Source organism: Petaurus breviceps, unplaced genomic scaffold (assembly GCF_028583685.1).
Source record: "Petaurus breviceps papuanus isolate PSGF00001 unplaced genomic scaffold, PetGlider_PUasm1.0 99, whole genome shotgun sequence".
Classification (NCBI taxonomy): Eukaryota; Metazoa; Chordata; class Mammalia; order Diprotodontia; family Petauridae; genus Petaurus; species Petaurus breviceps.
In genome coordinates, this window is record NW_027187465.1 from 21457893 (window position 1) to 21483713 (window position 25821).

Below are 25821 nucleotides of genomic sequence, written 5' to 3' on the forward strand. Positions count from 1 at the left end.
GCAGATAACATGAAAATAGCTATGCATATATACTGTGTAAGATTAGTAAATTCATAAATTGTAGTCTTGGGAAGATGCCTAGACACTGAGAAATCGTGTCTTACTCAAGTCCACAATGCTGGGCTGGGTCGGAGACTTAGTTCTTGTTCACTCTTCTGAACCAATCAACATTTATTGAGTATCTACTATGATCCAGATACTATGCTAGGCTTTGTGGATACAAACAAAATAAGGTTCCTGCCTTCAGAGAATTTATATTCTATTGGGAGAAGGATCTTTTTTTAATTTAACATTTTATTTTTTTCCTAATTACACACAGAACCAATTTTTAGCATTCATTAACATTTTTTTAAATTCCAAATTCTCTCCCTCCTTCTCCTCCCCCCCCACCCCAAATTGAGAAGGCAAGAAATTTGATATGTTATACATGTGTGGTCATGCAAAACATATTTCCATATTAGTATGTTATGGAAGAAAACCAGACCAGAAAAAAGAAAAATAAAGAAAAAGTATGCAATCTGCATTCAGATTCCATCAATTCTTTCTCTGCAGAGTTTGATAGCATTTTTCATCATAAATCCTTCAGAATTGTCTTGGATCATTGTATTGCTCAGAATAATTAAGTCATTCACAGTTGATCATCATACAACATTGCTGCTAATGTATACAATGTTCTGTTGGTTCTGCTCATTTCACTTTGCATCGGTTCATTTAAGTCTTTCCAGGTTTTTCTGAGAGCATCCTGCTCATCATTTCTTATAGCATAACAGTATTCGATCACAATCATATACAACAATTTGTTCAGCCTTTCCCTCCATTTCTAATTCTTTGCCACCAATAAAAGAGTTGCTATAAACATTTCTGTCCATATAGTTTCTTTTCCTTTTTTTTTTAATCTCTTTTGCGATACAGACCCTAATAGTGGAATTGCTGGTCAAAGGGTGTGCATGGTTTTATAGCCCTTTGGACATAATTCCAAGTTGTGAGGGACTGGATCAGTATACCACTTCACCAACAGTGCATTAGAGGGAGATAAATCTTATACTTTACTCCCTCTACATACTCTATGATCAAACTACATTGGCCTTGATGTTCCACTAGAGGACAATCCATTCCCGGCTCTCCTGACCTGCACTTTGGGTTCCTTTCTAGCTTCCTTCAAAACTTAACTCACATCTTACCTTTTTCAAAGAGGCCTTTCTTGGCCTCCTGAAAACTGCTAATGCCTTCCCCTCTGGATTGCTTTTCATATATATATCTTGTATGTACTAAATTGTTTGGGGCAGCTAGGTGTCAAAGTGGATAAAATGCTGGACCTCCAGTTAGGAAGACTCATTTTCCTGAGTTCAAATTTGGCCTCGGACACTTACTGTGAGACCCTGGGCAAGTCATTTCACTCTGCCTCAGTTTCCTCATCTGTAAAATGAACTGGAGAAGGAAATGGCGAAGCACTCCAGTATCTTTGCCAAGAAAACCCCCAAATGGGGTCACAAAGAGTCAGACCCCAGTGAAACAAAAGAGTAACAGAACAGTTCTTGAACCCCATCCCACTAAAATGTAAGCTCCTTGAGGGCAGGCTTAAATCCCACTTTAGGCAAGATGCCTTTCCTTAATCCCTCCAAAAGCTGGAGCTGGTGGAATGTTGTCTCCCTCTTCAGACTGTGTGCTAAGGAAGGGCTTGGACTCTTGTGGACATTTCTGGGTACTCTGTGCTTAGCCTAGTGTCTGGCAGGCAGTAGGTGCTTAATAAATGCTGGGCGGCAGACTTTCTTCGTACCCCTAGCGGTGGTTGATTAATTAATGCTCAAAGACTTTGGACATTCAGGCTTGCCCCAGTGCCCGCCCGCACACAGCAGGCGCTTAATAAATGCTTTGTGACTGCCTCGGGCTAGAAGGCCCGGCCCTGCGGCCCCCCTGCAGAGCGCAGCCATCAGCACCAGGGAGATGCTCCATATTATTACAATCCAGGGAAGCCGCGGCATACAAAGGATTCCGAGCCGGCCTCAAGGACTATCTCTCTGAGTGACCTTGGGCAAGTGACTGCCCTTCTCCTTAACTATAACACGGTAGGGCTCGGCCTCAGGTCTTCACCTAGGTTCCCCCTTGGGCTCCCCCGGTCCTCGGTCGGGTTCGGATCCTCCCTCCTCCGCCCTCCGTCCTCTAACCCCTCACAATGTTCGGGGTCAGTCTGAGAGAGTCCTGCCCCTCCCCTGGGATCCGGCTCGTGCTCGAGGGGCGGGGCCTGGCACGGCACCGCCCCCTCTGGCACCGCCCCTTCGGAGGCTGCCGGCCGGGTCCGCGGGATCCCCACGTGCGCCCCTCTGGCTCCTGCTTCAGCTCCGGCCGCAGCTGCCGTCTTACACTCTCCTTCCTGTCCGGCCCCTCCGACTTCCGGCAAAGAATACCCCTTCCCGCCTCCCCCCCCACCCCCCGCCCGACCTCTTTGAACCATTCCCCCCACCTATCCTTGGGAGAACACCCTCTCCTCCACTCTTTCCTTCTTATAGCGTGACCGGCCTTGGGGCTTAGGAGAGGGGTGTCTCCTTTGGAGGGTCGGCGGACGAAAGAATCGCGCAAGCGCGCGCTGTCGGGGGAGGTATCCTTCCGCCGCTTGTTCGCAGGCACCCCCCGTGTTCCGTTCGCGGCAGGTCCCCTCCGGGCCCCCGTCCCCCTCCCCCCTCCCGGCCCGTCCTTCCCTCCTCCCTCCTCCCTCCGCCCGCTTCAGACTGTTTTGGTAGCAACGGCGGCAGCGGCTCCCGGCAACTCGGTGTCGTCGGTCGGTCGGGCGGCCTTCCCCGCCCCCGACCCTCCCCACCCCGCCCCTTCCCTTCCCTCGGGCTCGGGCTTGCGGCCGCCGGCTCCTCCTCCTCCTTCTCGGTCTCGACCTCGGCCTCGGCCTCGGCTTCCTCCTGCTCCGCGGCCCCGGCCTCGCTTCTCGTTAGGCGCCCGGGCCCGGCTCGGCCCCCGGTGTATGGGCTGGTCAGCAGCATGTCCCTGAAGCCGCAGCCCCCCCAGCAGCCGCCGCAGCCTCCGCAGCCGCAGCAACCGCAGCCGCCGCCGCCGGCCCCGGCGCTGCCCCCGGCCCAGGCCCAGGCCCAGCCCCCGGCTCAGGCCCAGCCCCCCGCGCCCGGGGCCCTGGCGGCGGCGGCGGCGCCCGGGGGCGCTCGCAAGCCCGGCAGCCTCACGACCTCGGCCTCCTCGACCTCGGCCTCCTCATCCTCTGCGGCCGGCGGCGGCGCCGGGGGAGGGCGGCAGAACCTGGGCAGGTGGGTTCGGGGGAACCCCTGCGGGGTGGGGCGGGGGGGCGCCCCTGATTGGGCTGGGGGGATGGGCCGGGCCCGCGGGGGCAGCGGAGCCGCCGCCGCAGCGGCAGCCGCAGGAGGAGGGGGCCGCCCCGAGCCGACCATCCCGCCCCGCAGTGGGGGAGGGGGAACCGGTCACCTCGAAAATGCCCCGTGCCGGCACGGGCCGCCCTGGGCCGCGGCCCGAGCCTCCCAAGGGCGCCCGGGGCCCCTGCTGGGTGGCACCCGGTCATGACGGGCCTTGGCCCGACCCGAGCCTTCTGGCGATGTGTCTGGCCTGGCGGAGTGGGGAGCGGGCCCGGGGTGGCGAGGGTCGGTCCCGGCCTTCCTTGGAAAGCCAGCCCGGCTCCTGGGTGGCAGAGGGACGTCCATGGACGCTCTCCTTTCCTTGGCCCTACCCAGCTTTATCCTTAACCCTTCCGGAGGAAAGAAGGGACAAAACCCGAGCCCTTGGAGGTCTGGGGAGAAGTGTTTAGAGAAATTCACCCTTCATAGAATTGGGAAAGCCGGTGCAAATGAATGAGTCCGCAGCTCTTCCGAGGGCCATGCCGAATGCTTTTCAACTTCTGAAAAGTCGGGCGCAGGTATTGAGAAGTTTCCAAACGTTACCCTGACAGCCGGCGTCCTCTTGTGCCCCCTCGTCGGGAGCAGACGCGAAGTCCGTCTGCCACCCAGGGGCGTCCAGCTTGCGGAATGCCGAGCGGCAGCGGGGGGAGGGGGGGCGGGGAGAGCCCCTGGAGGCTTGGACAGGTGACCCCGAAACTCAGTCCAGCCCCAGGATGGTGCTAGGCCTCCGATCCGCCGGCCGCAGTGGAGTGAGGCCCCGGCTGGGGGACCATCCGGGGTGCGCCGATCCCCTCCCCGCTGCGGGCCTGACTGTAGCTTAGCAGAGTCCAGTACAGTTTCCCGACCGCGGCCTTTGTCGTGGGACCCGTAAAATGGCCCGTAATTGTTGAAAGCTCGATTAACTTTCTCCTTCCGAGTCCTTCTGGTCCCCAGCCTTCCAAGAACCACATAAGATTTCTTATAGACTGTGTCCCAGCGCTGCCGGCCTCTTATTAATACTTTTACAATCACCTTCACTTTAACCATTATCTGATTCCTTTTGCATAGCTAGAAGTAAGATTAGATTTGCTATTTTGATATTCCTATTTCATATAACTAAGTTGGAGATAAAAGTGGGGAAGACAGTCCTGTAGTTAAGATCACCAAAGTTTGACCTTTATGCATAGTAAGTAAAAAGGCAAAGTATGATGATTAGTACATTATAGCATATTTTCTATGAAAATGAGAACTTCATTTTTGAAAAAAAGCTTTTTTGTTTTTAATTGGAATGACTTTAGTTTCTACTGTACTGTTTGTACCTTCACAGCACAGTATGTTATGCTCACAGTAGACTCTTAAATGTCCCTTTTATTTGTTGTCCTGAGACCCCTGTTCTGCTGACTACAGTTGTGCACATAAAAGGTGACTTCTCTGTAGTGTGGATTTTGAGTAGTTTGCAGAATCCCTTAGGGGGAAATTTCAAAACAGGAAAATACAATCAAAATGATTATTTGAGTAATTGCTGATAATGTTCAGAATTAAGTGCTTTTGTCTATTATGTTTCCATAGATTCTTTAAAAAATTAAAAATTTGATGCCTTTTGTATTTACATTGGTCATTTCCTGCATTAATCTTTGTCCCCTCCTCTTCACCCCCTTTCCATGTTACTAAGAACCAAAGGTCACAGTGACTACTTCTTATATGGCATTCAATAATCTACAGCCTTGTTTCCCACCTCCAAGGGAATCAGTTAGTAACTGCGACTGCAAGCAGATAGATAGGTACAAACGATGTATTCTGGATAAATTGGAGATAATCTCAGAGGGAAGGCATGGTGATATGGGAGGTCAGGGAAGGGCTGCTTGCAGAAGCTGGGAATTCAGCTGAGATGGGAAGCCAGGAGGTTGATGTGAGGAAGAGCATTCCAGGCATGGGGGAAGACCAGGGAAAATGCTCATAGTCTGGAGATTGAAGAGGGGGGAGAGGGCAGTCGAGTGGGGGGTGTCTTGTGAGAGGAGCAACCAGGAGGCTACTGCCACTGGGTCTCAGATATGTGGAGTGGAATCAGGCATAAGGAAAATGGGAAAGTAGGAGTGGGCCCACTTGTAGAGGGCTTTAAAAACCAAACAATTTGATCTTTGATCCTGGAGGCATTAGGGAGCCAGTAGAGTTTATTGAAGAAAAGGGAAGGCACTAGGCCATCAATGCCTAAAGTGCTTGGAGTCAAGCAAGATGTGAATTCAAATCTAGCCTTGGACACTTGCTATGTAGACCTCTCAAATGGCTTAGCTTCTGTTTGCCCCAGTTTCCTCATCTGTAAAATGGGGATAATAATAGTACCCACTTCCCAGGGTTATTGTGGGCATCAAATGAGATAATAATTGTAAAGTACTTAGCCCAGTACCTGGTACTTAGTAGATAGATACCCTTAATTGCATATTCCCTTCTCCTGCTCTTAGAACTTTTCCCATTTCTTTCAGTTTGTGATATATCTTATGCTATATTAATACTTCACTGCATTCATATATTACAGCTTGTTAACATTTTCACCATTAATGTGCACCCATTTTGCAGTTTTGCCACCACAAAAAAGTGAATATGTCGGTGACTATAGGAACTCCTTTTCTCTTTGACCTCTTTAATATATGCTTGGCTGTGGGCTCTCTGTGTTAAAGGGCATAGGCTTTATTGAATAAACTTTGAGTTGGCAGAGTAATTGACTTGAGGATGTCCAGTGTGCTATGTTAAGTCTCTGGGAACACTGATGTTTTAAGGTCCTTTTAATTTTTTTTTTTTACTTCTGCTCTCCTATTTCGGGATATATTTTTAGTAGCTATAATCCACCAGCAAGTAGTTTTTTGTTTTGTTTTGGACTTCATTTGAAGCTATTTGGAGAAGTCTTTTTGTAATTCATGGCATGCCTGAGACAGCTCAGTGGTTAAAATGCTCACCCCTGGGGTTGATGGGTTTTTCATGAGGGGCACAGTAATCTTCTGTATACCAAGTAGTTTGGCTTAGGGATCCCTTTGCATACAGTATCTTTTCTTTGAGTGGATTTTTGTCCTCAGTACTTTTAATACTTCCTTTTCAAAACTTGGAACTTGCAACTTCAAAAATGAAAACTAAGAAGTGTCCCAGCACCTTAGAATATTGGTTTTTGCTTTCCTTTTTAAATATTAGTGAAGCTTATGTATTTAAATTAGACAACTTTAAAGTGACAGAAAGTTGCCAGTGTTCATGTCTTTTACTTCCCTTTGTTAAAGCATGCCACCTTATTTGCCATGGATAACATTAGGGTGCCATACCCATGGTTGTGGTTTATGTGTTTACATAACATTCAGATGTAAAGATTAGTCAAAAACTAACTGGTGCTTAGATAATGAAGGGTACAAATGGAACCACTTGTTAGCAAAGGAAATGTTGATGCTTCTCCTCACAGAACAGTATGTTGTAGCTATAATTTCCGTCATTTAACGCTCAAATGAATTTTCATTCTGTGCAACTAGAAACTTCATCATGCACAATTGGGGAAACATTCATGTACTAAGTTTCATAACAGTTTCACCAAGTAGAAAAAGACTTTCCAGCTGAAATAGAAATTAGGCTGTCCTCACCCTTTTGCCCATATTATGGACAATGCACTTAATCCACAGCACTGATTTGCTCTTCCCCTGTGACAAGTGCCTCAGGCAGAGTATCAAAAACACAAAGACAGCCCCTTCCTGTAGGGAGATCAGGGGGTGCAGTGAGTGGAGTGCTGGGCCTGGAGGCAGGGAGACCCTAGTTCAGATTTAGCTTTCTGTGCTTACTACCTTTGTGACCCCAGGCAAGTTGGTTCACCTCGATTTGCCTCAGTTTCCTCAGCTGTAAAATGGGGATCATCATGGCACCTGCCTCCCAGAGTTATGAGGAAAAAATAGTTGTAGGTGCTTAGCACAGTACCTGGCACATAGTAAATGCTATGTGAATGTTACCTATTGTTATTTATTAATGGGGCAGATAACATGTAAATAAGTAGGTACAAACAAGATATAGCATATGTGTCTTAAAAAGGAAAGCCCCAGCTAATGGAATGAAGAGAGAAAGCTCCGATGAAGCTCCTTGCCCAAGGTGAGGTCAGAGGTGAGGAGGAAGAATATTCTAGGCAAGGGGGACAGCCAGTAAAAAAGCAGAGACAAGAGATGGAGCCATGTGTGGGAGGAACAGCCAATAGGCTGGTGTAGCTGGATAGATGGAGGGACCAGGCACTCTCAAATGCTTTGCAAATACTGCATGAAAACGAAAACCCTGAAAGGTAAGATGCTCTTCCCCCCTGCCCCCCCATTTTAAAAATGAAGAAACTGAGGCAGTTAAGTGACTTAACAGAAAGCACACAGCTAGGCAGTGTCTGAGGCTGGATTTGAACTCAGAATTTTCTGACTCCAGGTCCAGGTCTCAGTACACTTCACTGCCAAGACAAATAGAGGATTTTGCATTTGGTCCTGGGGGGTAGTAGAGAGCCAGTGGAGTCTATTGGGAAGAGGGATGATCATTGTCATAGCTGGGCTTTAGGAAAATCACTTTGGTAGCTGAGTGGAGTTAGGGAGACCAGTTGGAAGACTCTTGCAGTAGTCGGTCTGTCCTTTGTTCTTGAAGAGGACCATTACATCAGGGAATGATGACAGGACTTGAAGTTGACTTGGATTTGAGTGAACGAGGTTCTGTGCAAGGTCACCAGCCTCACTTTCTCCTCCAGAGCCATCTGGATCCAGTGATCAGATAGCCATCTCCAGTTGTTCTGATTGAGGACCTGAACAATGGTGGTTGTGGCCGTGGGATGGAGAACAGGGGAGGAACAGGCTGGATGTTGTGAAGGCAGAGTACAAGGTTTGGCAACAGGATTACATGTGTGAAGAGAGGGAGTAGTGAAGGCGGACGAACCTCAGTGACTGGCAGGATGACGGGTCCCTTGGTAGTAGGAAGGATCTTGGGAAAGGTTTGGAGAGGAAAGAGTTCAGATGTCTTAGACTTGTAGCTGTGGGACTGAAGCTAGAGACTAGCCTGGGTCTATAAAGTAGGAATCATCTGCAGAGAGATGGTGAGGGAGTCTAGAGGTCACTAGGTGAGATAACAGAGACTGAAGAAGAGGGTCTAGCACCGAGGATAGATAGTGTGAATGGTCAAGGGAGCTGGGCCCAGAATTAAACAGGAGGAGAGCAGATTAGGCTACTTCGGGGAAACTGCAAAGTTCTTTTAATGGCCATGATACCCGTCCTGAAACAAAGCCTCACTTTCATGATACCACTATTGTATTAGTTGTGATATTTGATTGTGAGTCATGGAATTAAATCTGAGTAGGGATCAGTGGAAAGGAGCTTGGTGGGTGTGGGCAGGCCGCAATACAGAACAAATAGGGAATTCTGAAGAAGAACCAGAATAAAGGATGTTGTTGGGAAAAAAAGTTTCATCAAGGACATGGCTGATGATATGGTGAGGAAAGATAAAAATGGATACTCCACATGGTACAGTGGTTATTTTCTTGACATGTCAAGAGAAAGTGAGGACAGCCATCAGCACACTGGGTGGACAAAGTGTGGAGAGATTGTAGAAGGATATGGATAAGATATGGACAGGAGATTGAAGGGGCAAACCGCAAAGTTCTTTTGGTGACCATAAGATCTTTCCTGAAACAAAGCCCCAGCTTTTTAATACCAACATTCTACCAGTTGTGCAAGTATATTGGGCATTATGTCTTTTTTTTTTTTAAAGCAATTGGGGTTAAGTAACTTGCTCAAGGTTACACGGCCAGTTATTTCTGGGTGTGGTGCTGAGTATCTGAGCCCAGATTTGATCCAGGTCATCCTGACACTGGAGCCGGTGCTCTTACTAGCTGAGCCACCTGGCCGCCCCTGGGCATTATGTCTTAGGGCAGCTTAGTGGCACAGTTGATAGAGTGCCAGTTCTGGAGTCAGGAAGACCTGAACTCAAATCCATCCTCAGACACTAAGCTGTGTGATCCTGGGCAAGTCACTTAACCCTGTTTGCCTTACTTCCTCATCTTTAAAATGAACTGGTCAGGGAATGACAAACCACTCCAATATTTTTGCCAAGAAAACCCAAAATGGGGTCACGAAGAGTCAAACACGACTGAAATGACTGAACAACAAAGTCTTAGTTCTCCAGGTTAATCAATTGCTTCATAGTTGCCAGCCAGACTTCACTGATGGAGGGAGCTTGCTTACTGGAACTTACTGCATACAGTGAAATCATAGATCCTTCAAAAATTTTTTTTTGATTAGCTATTTTAAAAATCAGATTGTGCAATGGGTGGAGCATGGGGCTAGGAGTAAGGAAGACCTGGATTCAGAACCTGCCTCAGCTAATTAATTGCTTTGTGACCTTGGACAAGTCACTTCATCTCTTGTCTGTCTCGGTTTCCTCATCTGTAAAAATAGGGAGAAAATAATAGCACCTCCCAAGGTTGTTGTGAGGATCACAACAGTATTTGTAAAACTCTTAACCCAGTTCTTGGTACATAGTAGAATCTTAAGGAAATACTTATTCCCTTACCTTTCTTATCAAGGGATGATTAGACTGAATTACAATTCTGGAAGAATTATTTTCTTATTGTAGTGATAACTTTTTAAACCTTGATTGGAATTTCCGACTTTATACACCTTTATCTAGAATTGTTATTCTCCATTTCCACTAGATCACAGATACTGTGTCAATAGCCTCGAGGAAGAGAATCTGCTAAATTTAAACCACATTCTTAAAATTGTTTTGTGACCATTAAAATTCATTTTTGTCACTGTCAGTTTACCAGTCTAGCCTTATTTTTAAATTATTTTTTATTAATGTTTTGTTTTTACATGACATTCATTAGCTCACATTTCTGAATATTTCTTACCCTCCACTGGGATCCTATCCAGTGATAAATCCCCTTATAAAAAGAAAAGAATATGGCAATTAAAAGATTTTCTGGTCCAAAGTCATATTGAAGAAAGAAAGGAGAGAACTAGAGATGCCTTTTTCTAGGAACTTGGCTTTGTGAAGAAAGAGGAAGAGGGAAAGAGAGCTTGAAAGGGGGGTGAGCAGGGTCAAATGAAGGTTAAAACATATTTTTACTGATACCTTTTGTTTATGTATCGTGTTTATTTCTGAATATATACATCCATTTTCCCTACACAGCGAGGCATTCTTTCTAACAATAAAAAAGGGGAGAAGGGGAAGCAGTTGAGTTAAAACTAACTAAAACTTTGACTAAATTTGACAGTGTATGTATTGTTCCACAAATGTACCTTCCCTCTGCCCACCTGTGCATGCAAGGGATGAGGTACATTTTGTCATCTTAGGGTCAGACTTGGTCATAGTTACCACAGGCTTCAAATGAAGGTTTTTAAATTTTTTTTTATGAATGGAAGAAAACCTGTACATGTTGTAGGCAGCAAGGAAGGAGCCAGTAGAACGGGGAAGATGGAAGATTAAAGAAATAAGGGGCTGCTAGTGGGCACAGACTGCCTAAGGAGATGAGAAGGGATGGGATCTAGGGTACAAATTGAGTGGGTGCTTGTTCTCACTATGAAGAAAAGTATATCTGGGTGGTGCAGGGGCTGGAGCATCAACCTTAGAGTCCGGAACATTTGAGTTTAGAAACTACCTTAGCCCCTAGGTAAATGACCCTGGGCAAGGCATAACTTTTCTCAGTTTATTTCCTCTTCTGTAAAATAGGGTTAATAAAGTCAGTTCTGGTATAATGCTTGTTTTGAAAATGCAAATATGTTTCAACATTATTGATATATTAGGGAATAATTTGAACAAATTTTGAATTTACTTGAGATTTTTTTCACAAAAAAAATTCAGAGCCCATTAAATCACACCACTTCATGATAATTCACAAAGTTGCAGTCCTCCTAACACCCACTGCCTTAAGTACCCTTCAGGTCTTTTTCAAGGTGGAGATCTATTTGGTATAGCTTCTGGTGCAATAGGAGCTGTGGGTTTCCTCCTCTCTAACTTCCACCATAGCTGGATCTCCCAGACTCATCCCCATAATTGGGGACTTTACCATCACCCACCCCAGGCCCCAACCCTGCGGCCCTTGGGATCAGTAGTCTCAGGCTATGGATACTGCCACTTTTATTGTAGTATTTATGTATTTCCTAACCATTTAACATATATAAAAATGTATTTCTGTTAAGATTCCTATCTGATGATATTTTTGAGTCTGTGCCTCTCATGCCATTTTTTTCATAAGCCTTATCGTTTTTATTGCTCAGTTTTGCATACTGTGGTGACTTTTAGGAACACAAATCTCAAATTTAGCTTAACTGCTTTTCTCTTCCCCTCTGCCTTCCCTCTCTTTAAAAAAAAAAAAATTCGGAGGGGGGAGAAGGCAGGGGTTAAGTGACTTGCCCAAGGTCACACAGCTGGTAAGTGTTAAGTGTCTGAGGTCAGATTTGAACTCAGGTCCTCCTGAGTCAAGGGCCAGTGCTCTATTCACTACACCATGTAGCTAACCCCTTCCCCCTTTTTCATAGCAGAACTCATGGCACCTACCTCCTTGGGCCATCAGGAAGGGCAGGTGAGGTAAAGCACTTTTCAGACTTTACAATGCAGTGTGAATGTGCGGAGTACTGGTCCTCTAGGGGAGAGAGTGGGCAAGGGTATCCTGGGAGCTTTGGGCAAGTGGTCTCTAGATTTTCAGTGAGTGGGAGGTGTGATCCTCTCCTAGGAGGCTGGGAGGCTCGCTTAAGAGAAGCAGATTTATAATTTCTTTATGTCTTTGAGTCCATGCAGTTACTTAAAATGTTTATTGAGCTACATTGGGCCTTTAGTTAGATGTAGGCATATGCCCTTCTAGACTCTCAAAGAGCATCCTAACAGTGTTAGAGAAGAGACACGTATTAGGCCTCTTAAAAGAGGTATTTTTTACTTGAGAGTTCCTAAAAAATCTCTCTCTCTCTCTCTCTCTCTCTCTCTATATATATATATATATATATATAAATAAATATCTAAAATATCATTTTATAGAATAGTATCCCGAGAAAGAAACTAATCCAACCTTTAATTTTTTTAGGTGAAGAACATAAAAGCCTGGAGAAGCTAATTGACTTGTCCAAACTCACATAGCTTGTCTGATTTTTTTTTTCCTTCCTGTGTATATATTTTTCATAGGTGAAATATGAATTTGTGAACTTAGCGAATCTGTACTAAACTCCATGTAATAGTTTCTTATAATTTGCATTCTTATGTGGCCCAAAGCAAAAATATTGTATGATATAGGATATATATATGTGTATGTGTATATGTACACACATATACATAAATATACATATATTGTGGTATGCCTATTAAATATATAATTACATAGAACCAATAAATTGGGAGTCAGAATGGACAGCAGATGTCATCTCTTAAACTTACTCACTTACAAGGTGGGGAAATTGATGCCCAGAGAAATTAAAGGCCTTGCCTAGAATCACACAGCTAAAAAGTGGCTGGGTCAGGGTTCAGATTTGCATCCGACTCCAGTTCTTGCTTGACCAGTTCTCATTTAAATATTAGATAAACTTCTTCCAGTTTTGTGGATGCAAACAAAAACCCTCTTCCCTTTAGAAATATTAAGAAAGAAACTGCTTTCTTTAAGAAAGTATATAAAAGGTTCTGAAAGAAAGCTAAACTCCGAAATGGATTAAGGGTAGTAACCAGCTTAAAATTGGTATCCATCAGTTAAGGTCTTTGTTCTCCCCTGCTCCCCCTCCCCCAATGCCCTGAAGGGATCACAGTATGGATTTGAGTGAAGGGGAAATCTTTTTTTATTTACTTCACTCTTGAAGGAAATGGTCCTAAAGAGATTGAGTGGTTTTCAGAAAAGTTAAATGATTATTCTGTTTAATGAAGCAACTCAGAACTGTTACCTAAACTAGGCCAATCTTAACTGTTGAGAATCCTATAAATTAATTTAATTTTCTTCACACTCCTGGACATCTCTTCAACACACAAGTCATTTAGAAGTTCCAATTTATAGGATTTAAATAAATTAATAAAAATTGTTCCTGGCAGGCTTGTGCCTACAGTTGCACAGTACAGTTTTTTTCTTTGACAATTTTAAGATTTACCTGATGTTAGATTGGTTTCACCAACATATTAAATAATTTTGAATGTCAAATTCAGTACTTACTGATGCCCTTAATAGAAAGCAGTAGAGCTTGCTGACTCTCTTTAACCTCTAGTTCAATAAAGATGTAGTTGTATAAACATAAACCAACGTAATAGGAACACCTATGCTGGAAGTTGACCAGCACCAGCACCATGTGTTGCATATATTACTATATACAACATCCAAACATTTATCTAGGAAAAAATAGGGAGTCCTGGCTTGTAATAACTTTCTGAGTGATTAGTTCCTCTGAAGGTTTTAGCGAAATGTAGATGAATTGTTATAATACATCTAGATTGTTTATACAGATTTCCAGAAAATAGAAATAGCAGGTAATACTGTGATATTTAGGTGGAGTTACAATATAATTTGCTTTAAGCTTTTGAAATAAATAGACTATATAGACCCCATACAGTTTGTGTTTAGTAGAATCCATTGTCACAAAGCATGGAATTTTATGATATTAATAGAATTCCATAATCCCAGTTAATGAGATCATAGGTCTTTGAAAATACTTGAGATCTAATAACCCTCATTTTATAGATGAGGAAGCCTTAGTGAAAAATTTCATATTACAGTTGAAGCATCCTACAGACCATCATAGTATCCTTTACATATTTAGAGTAGAAGGATTCAAAGTCTGGCATTGGCACCTGCTGCCTTTGTCTATTAGCACAGGTATATAGTTTCCTTAGCTGTACAGTGAGGAGGTTAAACTAGTCTTCTAAGGCCTCTTTCAGGCATTATCTGTGTAATAAAAGTGAACCTTAGAGGTCATCTAGGCTGAACTATTTTTTTTTTTGCCTTTTGGAGGGCAGTTGGGGTTTAAGTAACTTGCCCAAGGTACATGGCTGTTTGTTTTTTTGTTTGGGTGTCAAGTGTCTGAGGCTGGAACTGAACTCCTGACTCTGGGGCCAGTGCTTTACTCAGCGTTCCACCTAAAACCCCCCCCCCCCCCCCCAAGGCCAAACTATTAAAGATTTAGCTCTGAGGACCAGGAAAGACTTACCCAAAGTTGCACAGGTGACTGTGGCAAAGTTAAGATTTAAAACCAATTTATCAGGTTCCTAATCTGTCCTACGAGGGAGTAAGGGGTATAACTGCTTTAAAAAAAAAAAACCACAGCCCATAATTCCAGTTCCTTAGGAAAAAAAGAATACTAAATAGATCTTGAGAAGGTGACCTCATGCTGGAACAGCTGACCTTTGTGTAGCATTTTGCACAGTCTTTTACACTTAATCTCATTTGGTCCTTTCACACTGCCTCATATGATAGTTACTACCGCAATTATTGCCTGTTTTGAAGATGAGAGGTTCAGTGCTTTGCCTGTAGTCACACAGCATGTAGGTGTCAGAGACAGAATTTGCACTCAGGTCTTACTGATTCCCAGGTCAAACCTGCCAGCAGATGAGCCACATTACTTCCCCAGGGAAAGTCTACCAAACTGTTGAACACAAATTTTATTGTAGGATTTGAACTAAACTTGGAAGGGATTATAGAAATTATTTAGTCCTCTCATTTTACAGATAAAAAAACCTGGATACCTTAAGTAATAGAAGGCTAATTAATGGCAGAGCTGTTACAAGAACTCAAGTTCTAGTATTTAGACTCTCAGTTCGGTATTTTTTGACTGGCTCAGCAGTGAGGGTTGTTGTACTTATGTCTGATTAATTGCTTAAAAAGTTATAGTTACTATATCCAAACAATTTCCTATTTTATATTTCTAGTGCATTATTTGAAATTTTTCTTTTGTATTAAAAAGCTAACTTAAACTTGGGATTTCTTGCTTATGGAATATGTATTTTCATATAGAAGTAGTAAAAGTTAATTTTGGATCTAGTAAGTCTGAGTTCAAGTTTTGACTGCTGTTTTACTAATTGTTATCATGGGCAAATTAATTAAACTTAAATATTCTTGCTACCAAAGTCATAATTTTGTTTTGAAGAAAGTTCTACATAAATATGAGCTATTATACCATTAGATGCAGATGTATAAATTATCCTTTCTCCTTTGTGATTAACTTCGAAATTGTTTACAGTTCAGATCATTGAGAGTGGAAGAAAATTTTCTTCTTTTTTTCTGTTCTTGGCTACTTAGTGACCTTGAAGTTTTAAATATTGGCAAGGGTTATATTTGCATCATAAACATAAAATCTTATTCTCTCTTCTCTTAGGATGGACAAGAATAGCTTTAAAATCTACAGGTAGATTGGAACTGCTGTCCCAGGGTTTCTCATTAGCCTGTTTGATCATGCTTATGATGCCTGAGATTTGTGCTGGTCCCATGCTGCAGTCGATTGTGTTGTTAAGCTTTCCTGATACTTGGCTGGTGGCTGGAGAAAACTAGCTCTGTATGTACATAGTGCTACTGTAGGAAAATGGCTGTGAATGCTCACCGTGGCCAGGGCTTTGCCCTTGGCCATGTCTTGCTCACCCTTTTTTTTTTATGACTTGGATGGAGACTTGGAAGATAAGCTTATCAGATTTCTGTATGGCCCAGCCTAGAATGATGACTGAGCCAGGAGAAGTGGACTTCTCAGGGAGCCAGCAGCAGGTGAAGTGGAGAGGTTGCCTTTTTTTTTTTTTTTTTTGGGAGCAAGCTCACTTGCACAAGGTCCCCAGAGTGGCCTCATGGTCTACTACAGGAACATGGTTGTCTGGCCCTTCCCAGTCTTTTTACATCTTCCTCTCCATGCTCCCTGTGCTAGTTATTACACTTCTGTAGTCAAAACGCACTCATGTAACTTGGAGCCACCTCACTTAACTTTCTTCCTTCTCATTTTTCTCATCTGTAAAATGAGGGAGGTGATGGGACTAGGTGACCTCTAAGGTTCCTTCCAGCTCTAAATCTATGATCCAACTGCAGTGCTGTTCTCATTACTAGAGGAGGAAGCTGAGACTCGAGAGGCCCATGGTCACAGAGCTGAGCTGAGCTTGGAAACCTTATCAGGCCTTCCTGACTGCACTGTACTATTCTGTTCCTCCTTGTACTTTTTTTTTTTTTTTTGGCTTTTTGGAGGGGGAAGGCAGGGCATTTGGGGGTAAGTGACTTGCCCAAGGTCACAGTAAGTGTTAAGTGTCTGAGGTTGGATTTGAATTCAGGTCCTGACTCCAGGACTGGTGGTCTGTTCACTGTGCCACCTAGCTGCCCTCTTCCTTAATCCTGAAGAAGAACATTGTCCAACTGAAAAAAAAGCACACCAAGTGGGAGCTGGGATGTGAAAAGGGGATGTGCTTTGCCTCTGCTTGAGAGGACTTTGGAATATTTCATGGTTTTGTTCAGTTATTTGAAAGAATACTGTTGAATAGTGGAGAGGTAGAAGGGAAGGAGGAAGGAGGAAGCAGTTATAATAAAGTACCTGCCATATGCCAAGCACTGTGTTAGTGGTTTATAGATATGACCTCATTTGATCCTCACAATAACCCTGGGAGGTCGGTGCTGTTAGGATTCTTATTTTGAGGAAACTGAGCCAGAGGCAGAGCGGCTTGCCCAGGGTCACACTGCTAGTAAGTGTCTGGGGTCAGGCCTTCCTGACTCCAGGCCCAGTGTTCCCCAGTGTTCCCAGCACTGCAACGCCCATCTGCCAAGACTAGGATCCCAGTTTTGCCAGACACATACTAATTGTGATCCTAGACAGGTTCGTTTGACCTCTCAGTCCTCTGGAACTTGCATTGGTAGAAGGAATTTCCTTAACCAAGAGTTCACTCTATTAATGAAATTGTGGGACCATTCCCTATTCCAGTTCTATTACGTGAAAGAGGTAGCTGAATTACTTTTTGTGGGGAGGTGGTTCTTTGACTAGATTAATATATAAAGGCTCCTTCAACTCTCTGATGCTGTTCTATGACTTGCTTTGTGTCGCTGAGGTGGGCAGAATTAGAATTGACAAATGGGCATCATAAGGAAGCCAATTTTGTCTTGAACTTTATACCAGTTAGAGTTTTTCTCAGTAAAGTTCTTCATGGGAGATGCTCAGGCACTGCCTGTGTGACATGGAACATTCCTTCCAGATCTAAATCTGTGATCCTGGTCCAAGCGTTATTCTTCTTATTCTCTTCCTGGGCTTTTAGCATTAGCAAAGGGATTTCTGCTTTGAGTAGGAAAATGGTTATTTCAAGACTAACTGGAAGTTAGCAGTCGATGAGTTGAAATTGAGGCTTGATATTATTAAGCCTAAACACACACAGAGTCACGAAAACCCACAATTTTTTAGAGCCAGCAAATGCTGTTTGTTCATAGAAGCCTGGACCTCTTTGAGTAGAGCACACCAGTGTTTGATGCCCATGAGAATGACCACTGGCTGTGTCATGTGACTGCTGAGTCAGGGTCTTCATTTCACTCTGACTGCTTTGGGCTCTTCTGCTGGAAGAATTAAAGGGTGGGTCAGTCAAGTGCTGATTAGGCTTCCTCCTGGCTATAGCCACTGTGTCTCCTGGGTATGGGATAAGGGTTTATCCTTTCTTCTCCTTCTGCTCTCCTGTCTCTAAATACTTTTGTGATTCCAGACTTGCATCTCCATCAGCCTTTGTGGGGTCACTCTGCCTGGCCCTTCAGCACATCTAAAGCAAAATTAGTCCTCTCTAATTATCTGTGGCCCCAACACTACGATTCATTGATTCATTCTGTCTCCATTCCAGGAACTTGAAATCTTTCTCTCCCTTCACTTTTGGTGTCCAGTTAGTTATGTAGGGCTGCTTCTTCCTTTGATTTCCATTCCTGTCATGGTCTTGGCCCCTCATAACCACCACTCTTCTGGACCCTTGTGGCAGGCAGCCTTCTGTCTGTTGGACTCTGCTTTCTCTCTGTCTCCTCAGTGACCTGAACTCCTACACCTGCTTGTGTTGGAGACTTAGGTCTAGAATACCTTCTCCATGTCACTCACTGGAGCTAACTCAATCACAGTCTCTTCCTCCCATTGGGAGCCTTCTCTGATTGGGTCACACTTTCAGCTCTCCATTTCCTTTCCTTTATGTGTTCTTGGGTGTTCTGTTTTGATACCTCTTGTACGAGTTTTGTACTCATTATGTGGCAGAATGGGTCTTACTTTTGTTAAGCTTTTATTAAGGCAAGGACTGATTTGAGCTTTACTTTCTCAGGGCTTTGCACAGTGTTAGGCACACAATTGGCACTAGTTATAGAGCAAATGAATATGTATCTTCATTCAGTTTTTCAATAAATGAAATTAGTCCAAACAGGTGTCAAGTCATTGATTTTATCAGGTGAAGAAAAGTGTTCATTCAGACTTAGTGGTATGAAAGCAGGAGAGTGGAAGACTCTTAATTAGTTGAAATATTATGAACAGTTTGAAATTTAAAGCTATTTACATTTTGGAAATGTAGGAAAAAGTCCTAGTATTGTTTCTGTGGAGAAAAGATGCAAAGAAAAATAAAAAACTTGCACTCTTGTAATCCCATCCTTCTCATTCGACTTTTCTTCTTCAGCCTGCCCCCGGCATGCACTCACACATCTAACAGCCGTAGCATCTCAGATTGGAAAGGGGTTCTGCAGCTGTCCTGTCCAGCCTAGCCTTTCTGTGTGTAACACGAGGGCACTAAGGGTGGCACAGAGGATTACGTCTCTCCTTTTCAAAGTGCTCACTGCTGGGAGCTGTCTGTTCTTGGCCAGAAAGGGTACTACTTAGGGCTACTTTTTATTCCCCTCAGCCTCCTGTCCATCTGAAGATAAGGGACCATGGTGACTTAATGAATTCCATACCTACCATGTGCAAAGTACTCCTCTAAGTGCTAGGGGAGGTGGGCAGTGGACAAGAGACTACTGGATACAAAAACATTAGATTATTGCCCATTGTAAGGCATTATATTCCGTTATATTTACATGCTGTAATATTTTTCGCTTATTCCCTCATTAATGGATGCCCAGTTCTACAAAAAGAGATGCTACTAATATTTTAATATAGATAGGACCTTTCTGCCACTGCCATTCTTGGATGGTGAACTGCCTGGTGGGGCTCTACACATGGTAGTGTCATTGGGTCAAAGGTTATATAATGTACTATTTAGTGGAAAACAGTGCTTTCTTCTTTTTTTTTTTTTTAGCTTTTTTCTTTAGTTTCCAAAATTTATATTTGCCAATTGGATGGGGGTGAGGTAAAAATTTAGTTTGTTTTCATTTGTATTTCTTCTGTTCGTTTTTTGAAGTATTTTTTTCCATGTTTGCTGACAGCCTGCTTTACTTTGAAAGCCTTCCATCATCTGGCCTCTTCCTACTTGTTTCCTACCATGTGTCCTCTGCACATGGAGGACAGTTGTCCACGTCATGTTCATCTTCTTGGTGTAGTCCCATTCACCAGATTATCCAAATCTGCTAAAACCCAGCCCATGTCTTCCTTGAAACCTTCCATACCTCCTCTTCCCCTCATTGATCTCCTTTTATCTGAACTCCTATGGTCTCTTTAGACTGTGCCACATAACATGGCGCCTCTTTAGGAGCTCTTGGAAACTGAATATTGACTGTCTCAGCCGGGACTTCTCCCTTTTGAGTGGAGGCCAAAGCCTGCAGCTGCCTACTTCACCACTAGATGGTGATTTTGTTTTGGGAAGGGAGAAATAACAGGTGTGGATTCTGCTGTTGGTATTTTTAGAGCTGGAAGGAGCCTTAGATCATGCAGTGAGACTTGAAGTGAAGAGACATGTGTTCATACTCTGTCCCCACCACTTTGTGTGATCATGGACAAATCACTTAACCTTGATGAGCCTGTTTCTTCATTTGTAAGGGGAGATTAGAGGGGCTCTGAGGAAAGAAGTACTTGAGAGATTTTCATCCAGTCCAACCCTTTCATTTTACAGATTAGGAAAAAAAAGTCCTGAAGTGGTTAAATAACTTTTATTCAGAATTGAATAGCTATTCATTGGCATGGGATGGGAACTGCTGAATGGTCTGAGAATTGTCCCTCCCCCGTCCTATCCCACCCCTCATTTATTCTCTCCTTTGACCCTGTCTCTCCTCAAAAGTGTTTTCTTCTGATTTACTGTCTCTTCCCATTTGTACTCCCTTCTATTATTCCGCCCCCACCCCGCCCAGTCTTCTTCCCCCTTACTTTCCTGTAGGGTTAGATAGAGAATTGTTTTAATTCTCATGTTCCTTCTTAAATCTATAAGATGTAGGGAAGGAAAGATATTTTCAAGGGCCTCTTCCTCATTCAATACTTCAATAAGGAGAGAGAAAATCTTTAACTGGGGAAAACTTCAGGAAGAGGGACTAAGGGAAAAAATGAAGCAGCAGGGCAGAATGGAAAGGGCACTAGACTTAGATACCAGAAGACCTTGGTTGGAATTGTGTGCCTGGAGTAGACTGGGTAACAAGTCAGCTTCTCTGGGCCTCATCTTCACCCTTAAATTGAAGGAATTTGAATAGGTCATCATTGAGATCCCTTCCAACTAAGGCACTGAAGAAATAGGAATGACTTTTTAGGCAGTATTTGAATAGACTGGCTCAATGCCAAAATTTGGTCTTAACTGTAATATCATGTTTGCATGTGCTTAATTATTTATATTTTTGTTTTGCCAACTAGAAGTTAAACTTTTTGAGGGTAGGATTCTTCATTTATTTTTCTTCTGTATTCCCACAGTATCTAACATTGTTTAGCCCATAGGTATTCAGTAATGACTTTATTTCTAATTGATTGAAAGTATTTATGGCAGTTTTGTCCTAAGAAACTAAAAGTACTTTATTGTCAGTATTGCTGTATTGCAAAATTCCTGGGAAGAAGGTGCAATAATCAGGTTTTTGTACAGTCAGTATAATGCTGAGGAATTGTTTTTTTTTTTACTCCATTGATGATTTCTTTCTTAAAATTAATTTATTTTTAATTTTCAACATTCAGTTCCACAAAATTTTGGGTTCCAAATTTTCTCCCTTATTTTTCCCTCCTCCCACTCCAAGACAGTGTGCATTCTGATTACCCTTTCTCCCAGTTACTACTTTCTCCTTTTTATCACCACTGCCCTCTTCTTGCAAGATTGATTTCTATATAACATTGCCTGTTTATCTTATTTCCCAATTGTATGTAAAAACAATTTTTAACTTTTGTTTTTAAAACTTTGAGCCCCACATTCTCTCCCTCCCTCCCCACCCACCCTCATTGAGAAGGCAAGCAAATTGATATAGGTTATACATGTATAATCATGTAAAACACTTCCATAGCAGTCATGTTGTTAAAGGCTAACTATATTTAATAACCCTCCATCCTATCCCACCCCTCATTTATTCTTTTCTCTCTTTTGACCCTGTCTCTCTTCAAAAGTGTTTGCTTCTGATTTACCACCTCCTCCCATTTGCACTCCCTTCTATCATTCTGCCTTCCCCCCTCCCCCCATTCTCTTTCCCCCTACTTTCCTGTAGGGTAAGATAGATTTCCATACCCAATTGAGTATATGTGTTATTCCCTCCTTAAACCAAATTTGATGAGTGTAAGGTTTCACTCCTTCCATCTCACCTCCCCCCTCTTCCCCTCTATTGTAAAAAACTTTTTCTTGTCTCTTTTGTGTGAGGTAATTTGCCCCCATTTTATCTCTCCCTTTCTCCTATCTGTACACTCATCTCTCCTTAATTTTATTTTTTAGATATTATCCCTTCACATTCAACTCACCCAGTGCCATCTGTGTGTATTTGTGTGTACGATATACATACATATATGTATATATATATATATATACACACATATATATTTATTTATTCCCTCTAGTCTAATACTGAGAAAAGGTCTCATGAGTTACAAATATCACCATTCCATGTAGGAATGTAAATAGTTCAACTTTAATGTCCCTTATGATTTCTCTTACCTGTTTTTTCATCTTTTCTTGATTCTTGTATTTGAAAACTGAGTTTTCAGCTCTGATCTTTTCATCAAGAATGCTTGAAAGTCCTCTATTTCATTGAATGTTTATTTTTTTTCCTATGAAGTATTATACTCAGTTTTGCTGGGTAGGTGATTCTTGGTTTTAATCCTAGTTCCTTTGACCTTCAGAATATCATATTCTAAGCCCTCCAATCCCTTAATGTAGAAGCTGCTAAATCTTGTGTTACCCTGATTGTGTTTCCACGATATTTGAATTGTTTCTTTCTGGCTGCTTGCAATTTTCTCTTTCACTAGGGAACTCTGAAATTTGGCTACAATATTCCTAGGAATTTCCTTTTGGGATCTCTTTCAGGAGGTGATCGGTGGATTCTTTCTGGGCCTCAGTTTCTTCAATTAGGAAATGAAAAAGTTGGATTAGATGATATTTAAGATCCCTTCTGTTTCACTGTCATTTTATGATTTCTGCTGCTCTAGAATTTGTTTAATTTTTTACAGGTATTTGGGGGAGAGCTCAAGGAAGTCCCTGCTTTTATGCCACCATCTTGGCTCTGCACTCCATTGATGATTTTAAGAAGTTAAAAGTTGCAAAAAATCAGGTTGAATATGACCTAGATGTGTTGTCTATCTCAACCATATAGTTTGAGGTCCTGGGAATGACTTTGCCTGGTTTCATAGGGAGCTGGAAAAATAAGGTGTTTTTTTCTCCCCAGTGCAAAAAGACTTTGGAGAAAAATGTCAAATGTACTTTTTTCCATCCTGTCTTCAGAATTTCACCATCCTTCAAGATCACATCAGCCCTCAAACTCACACCCCCTTAGTACTCTCTTCCCCTAAGGCCCCTTTCTCTGATTGGAAAGAGTAGAGAGTAGACAGTGGAGAGGGGCTCTCAGATCCTCCATTTAAGGGTGTGTGTGTGCCTAGGACAGTCAATTCACAATTCCCCCCCATTTATATGTTTTTAGTTTTCAACATTCACTTCTGTAAGTTTTAAATTTTCTCCCCTTCCCTCCCCACTCCCTCTCCAAGATGGCATGGAATCTGATATGGGCTCTATGCATACATTCCTATTAAACACATTTTTACATTAGTCATATTGCATAGAAGAATTATAATGAATGGGAGAAACCATGAGAAAGAGAAAAAGCAAAACAGAATAAAACAATAAAGAAAATAGTCTGCTGCACTCTACACTCAGACTCCATAGTTCTTACTCTGGATGTGGCTAGCATTTTCCATCATGAGTCCTTTGGAGTTTTTTAGGTCCTTGCATTGCTGAGAAGGGCTAAGTCTATCAGAATCAGTTATTACACATTGTGGCAGTTTATGTGAACAAGGTTTTCCTGGTTCTCACTTCATTCATTATCAGTTCATATAAGTCTTTCTAGGATTTTCTGAAGTCCACCTGCTCATCATTTATTATGCACAATAGTAGTCCATTACATTCAAATATAACTTGTTCAGCCATTCCCTGATTGATGGGTATCCCCTCAATTTCCAGGTCCTGGCCCTAAAAGGTGGTATTGCTGGGTCAAAGAGTATGCACATTTTTATAGCCTTTTCGGCATCAGCTTCCAATTTCTTAGCTACTGCACTGCATCATTTTGGTACCCTGACTGCCTTCCTCTGAACTTCATCATGTCCCCCAGCCGGACATTCTCTTCCTTGTATGTCCCCATTTTCCCCCCTTCTGTGTTTAGACTGTGTTTTGACTGTTTTAGTTTTTTTTTTAGTTCAGCTTTTTGTTGGTTCTTTCTGTTTACATTTTTTGTAGTCTTTGTATATATTGTTTTCCTGGTTTTGATTTCTTCATTCTGTATTGATTCATATAAATCTTTCCATGCTTCTGAATTCTTAATATTCCCTCTTTCTCATGGCATAGTAGCATTCCAGTACATTCATGTACCCCAGTTTTTTTAAAGCTGTTTCTCAATTGAAAGACATCTACTTCATTTCTATCACTCTGCTCCCACAAAATGTACATCTTATAAGACCTTTTCAGACTTTTTTTAAAATTAAAATTTTTTTTGTCAAAGTTAAAAAAAACCCCAAAACTTTCTTTAAGACATCTCCATTGGATTTGCATTGGTGCCCAAAGAAGAATATTGTAATAATAATATTTTTTGCAGTTGATTAGCTTGTCAAAGAAAAAGCATTCTTTTTCCATATACTATGAATTTTGAATGGGAGTTGTTCCAGAAGTAGCCAAAAATACCTGGCTTTATAACTTCATTTTAATGACAGAAATGCCAACATAATATTTCAGTCATGTCTCTGTAAACTTTTTTGGGGGAGGATTCCTTAAGCTAGAGAAGATTATAGATTAGGGTTTGAAAGAGATGGTAGAGACATCTCTTCCACATTAGAGGGCCTACTATGTGCCAGGCATTTTGGTAAGTAAAGGCAAAAGACAGTCTTTAACAGGGGAGACAACAAAAGAGGAAGACCTGAGTTCAAGTGTGACCTCAGATACTTCGTATTGGGCAAGTTACTTAACCTCTGTTTATTTTAATCTGCAGTAGAAGAAAATGGCAAACCACTACAGTATCTTTGCCAAGAAAACCCAATGGACAGTATGGTTAGGAAGAGTCAGACACAAGTGAACCAAAACAACAGCAGCAGGGGAGAGAACATGCAGAATAATTGTGTACAAACAAGGTATAGACAGGATGAATTGGAGATGATTTCAGATTAAGGAGGGGAATGCATCTCCCCCTTTTTTTTTTTTGCTTTTTGGAGGGGGGAAGTAGGGCAACTGGGGTTAAGTGACTTGCCCAAGGTCACACGGCTAGTAAGTGTTAAGTGTCTGAGTCTGGTTTTGAACTTAGGTCTTCCTGACTCCAGGGCTGGTGTTCTATTCACTGTGCCACCTAGCCTCCCTAATGCATTTTCCTTTTATGTCAGTGAAAGTGCTTTCCATATCTCACCTGACCCTAATTAAAAATAATTTTAAATTAAAAACTTTTTTCTTACATATTTCTTTTTTATTGGTGTTTTGTTATCCCATTTCCTAATATATTCCTTTCCTCCTCCCACCACAGATCCCTTTTAATAAAGAATTTTTGAAAATAGAGGAAATCTATGGACTTAAACACATTAACTAAATCTGATATTGTATGCAATGTTCCATACCTATAGGGAAGGAAAATAAATTTATTAAATGCTTATTATGTGCCAGGCATTGTGCCAATAAGCAGTTTACAAATATTATCTCATTTGATCTCCATAGCTCCTCATTTTACAGTTGGGAAAGCAGGCAGACCTCCCCAGGCCACACAGCTACCTGTGTTTCCCAGATAATAAGACCTATCCCGAAAATAAGCCCTCCCCTTACTGTGTAAGATTCCTCTAAAATAAGCCCTCCCCTGAAAATAAGCCCTATTGAGATTGGTACTGTAGTGAAGGTGATCCCCTGCGCTACACGCTACATTATGGTACCCTCTGTATGCACCGTCCCGTCCCCCCCCCCCCCCGTGAAACGCACGCAAAGGAAAGAGATCCTTTCCCCATAAGAAAGA

General features: G+C 42.5%; 1 protein-coding gene across 4 annotated transcripts in view; it reads left to right on the forward strand.

Moving 5' to 3' along the window:
• The first annotated feature begins 3147 nt into the window (after positions 1 to 3147).
• Positions 3148 to 25821, forward strand: part of ATXN2 (ataxin 2) — a 123645-nt gene continuing 100971 nt past the window's right edge. For 2 of the 4 annotated variants that reach the window (XM_069081474.1, XM_069081475.1), the window contains exon 1: positions 3148 to 3266. The gene's annotated coding sequence lies outside the window, so the exon portion shown is untranslated. The remainder of the gene's footprint in view (positions 3267 to 25821) is intronic. The other 2 variants (XM_069081472.1, XM_069081473.1) reach the window with 1 other exon arrangement.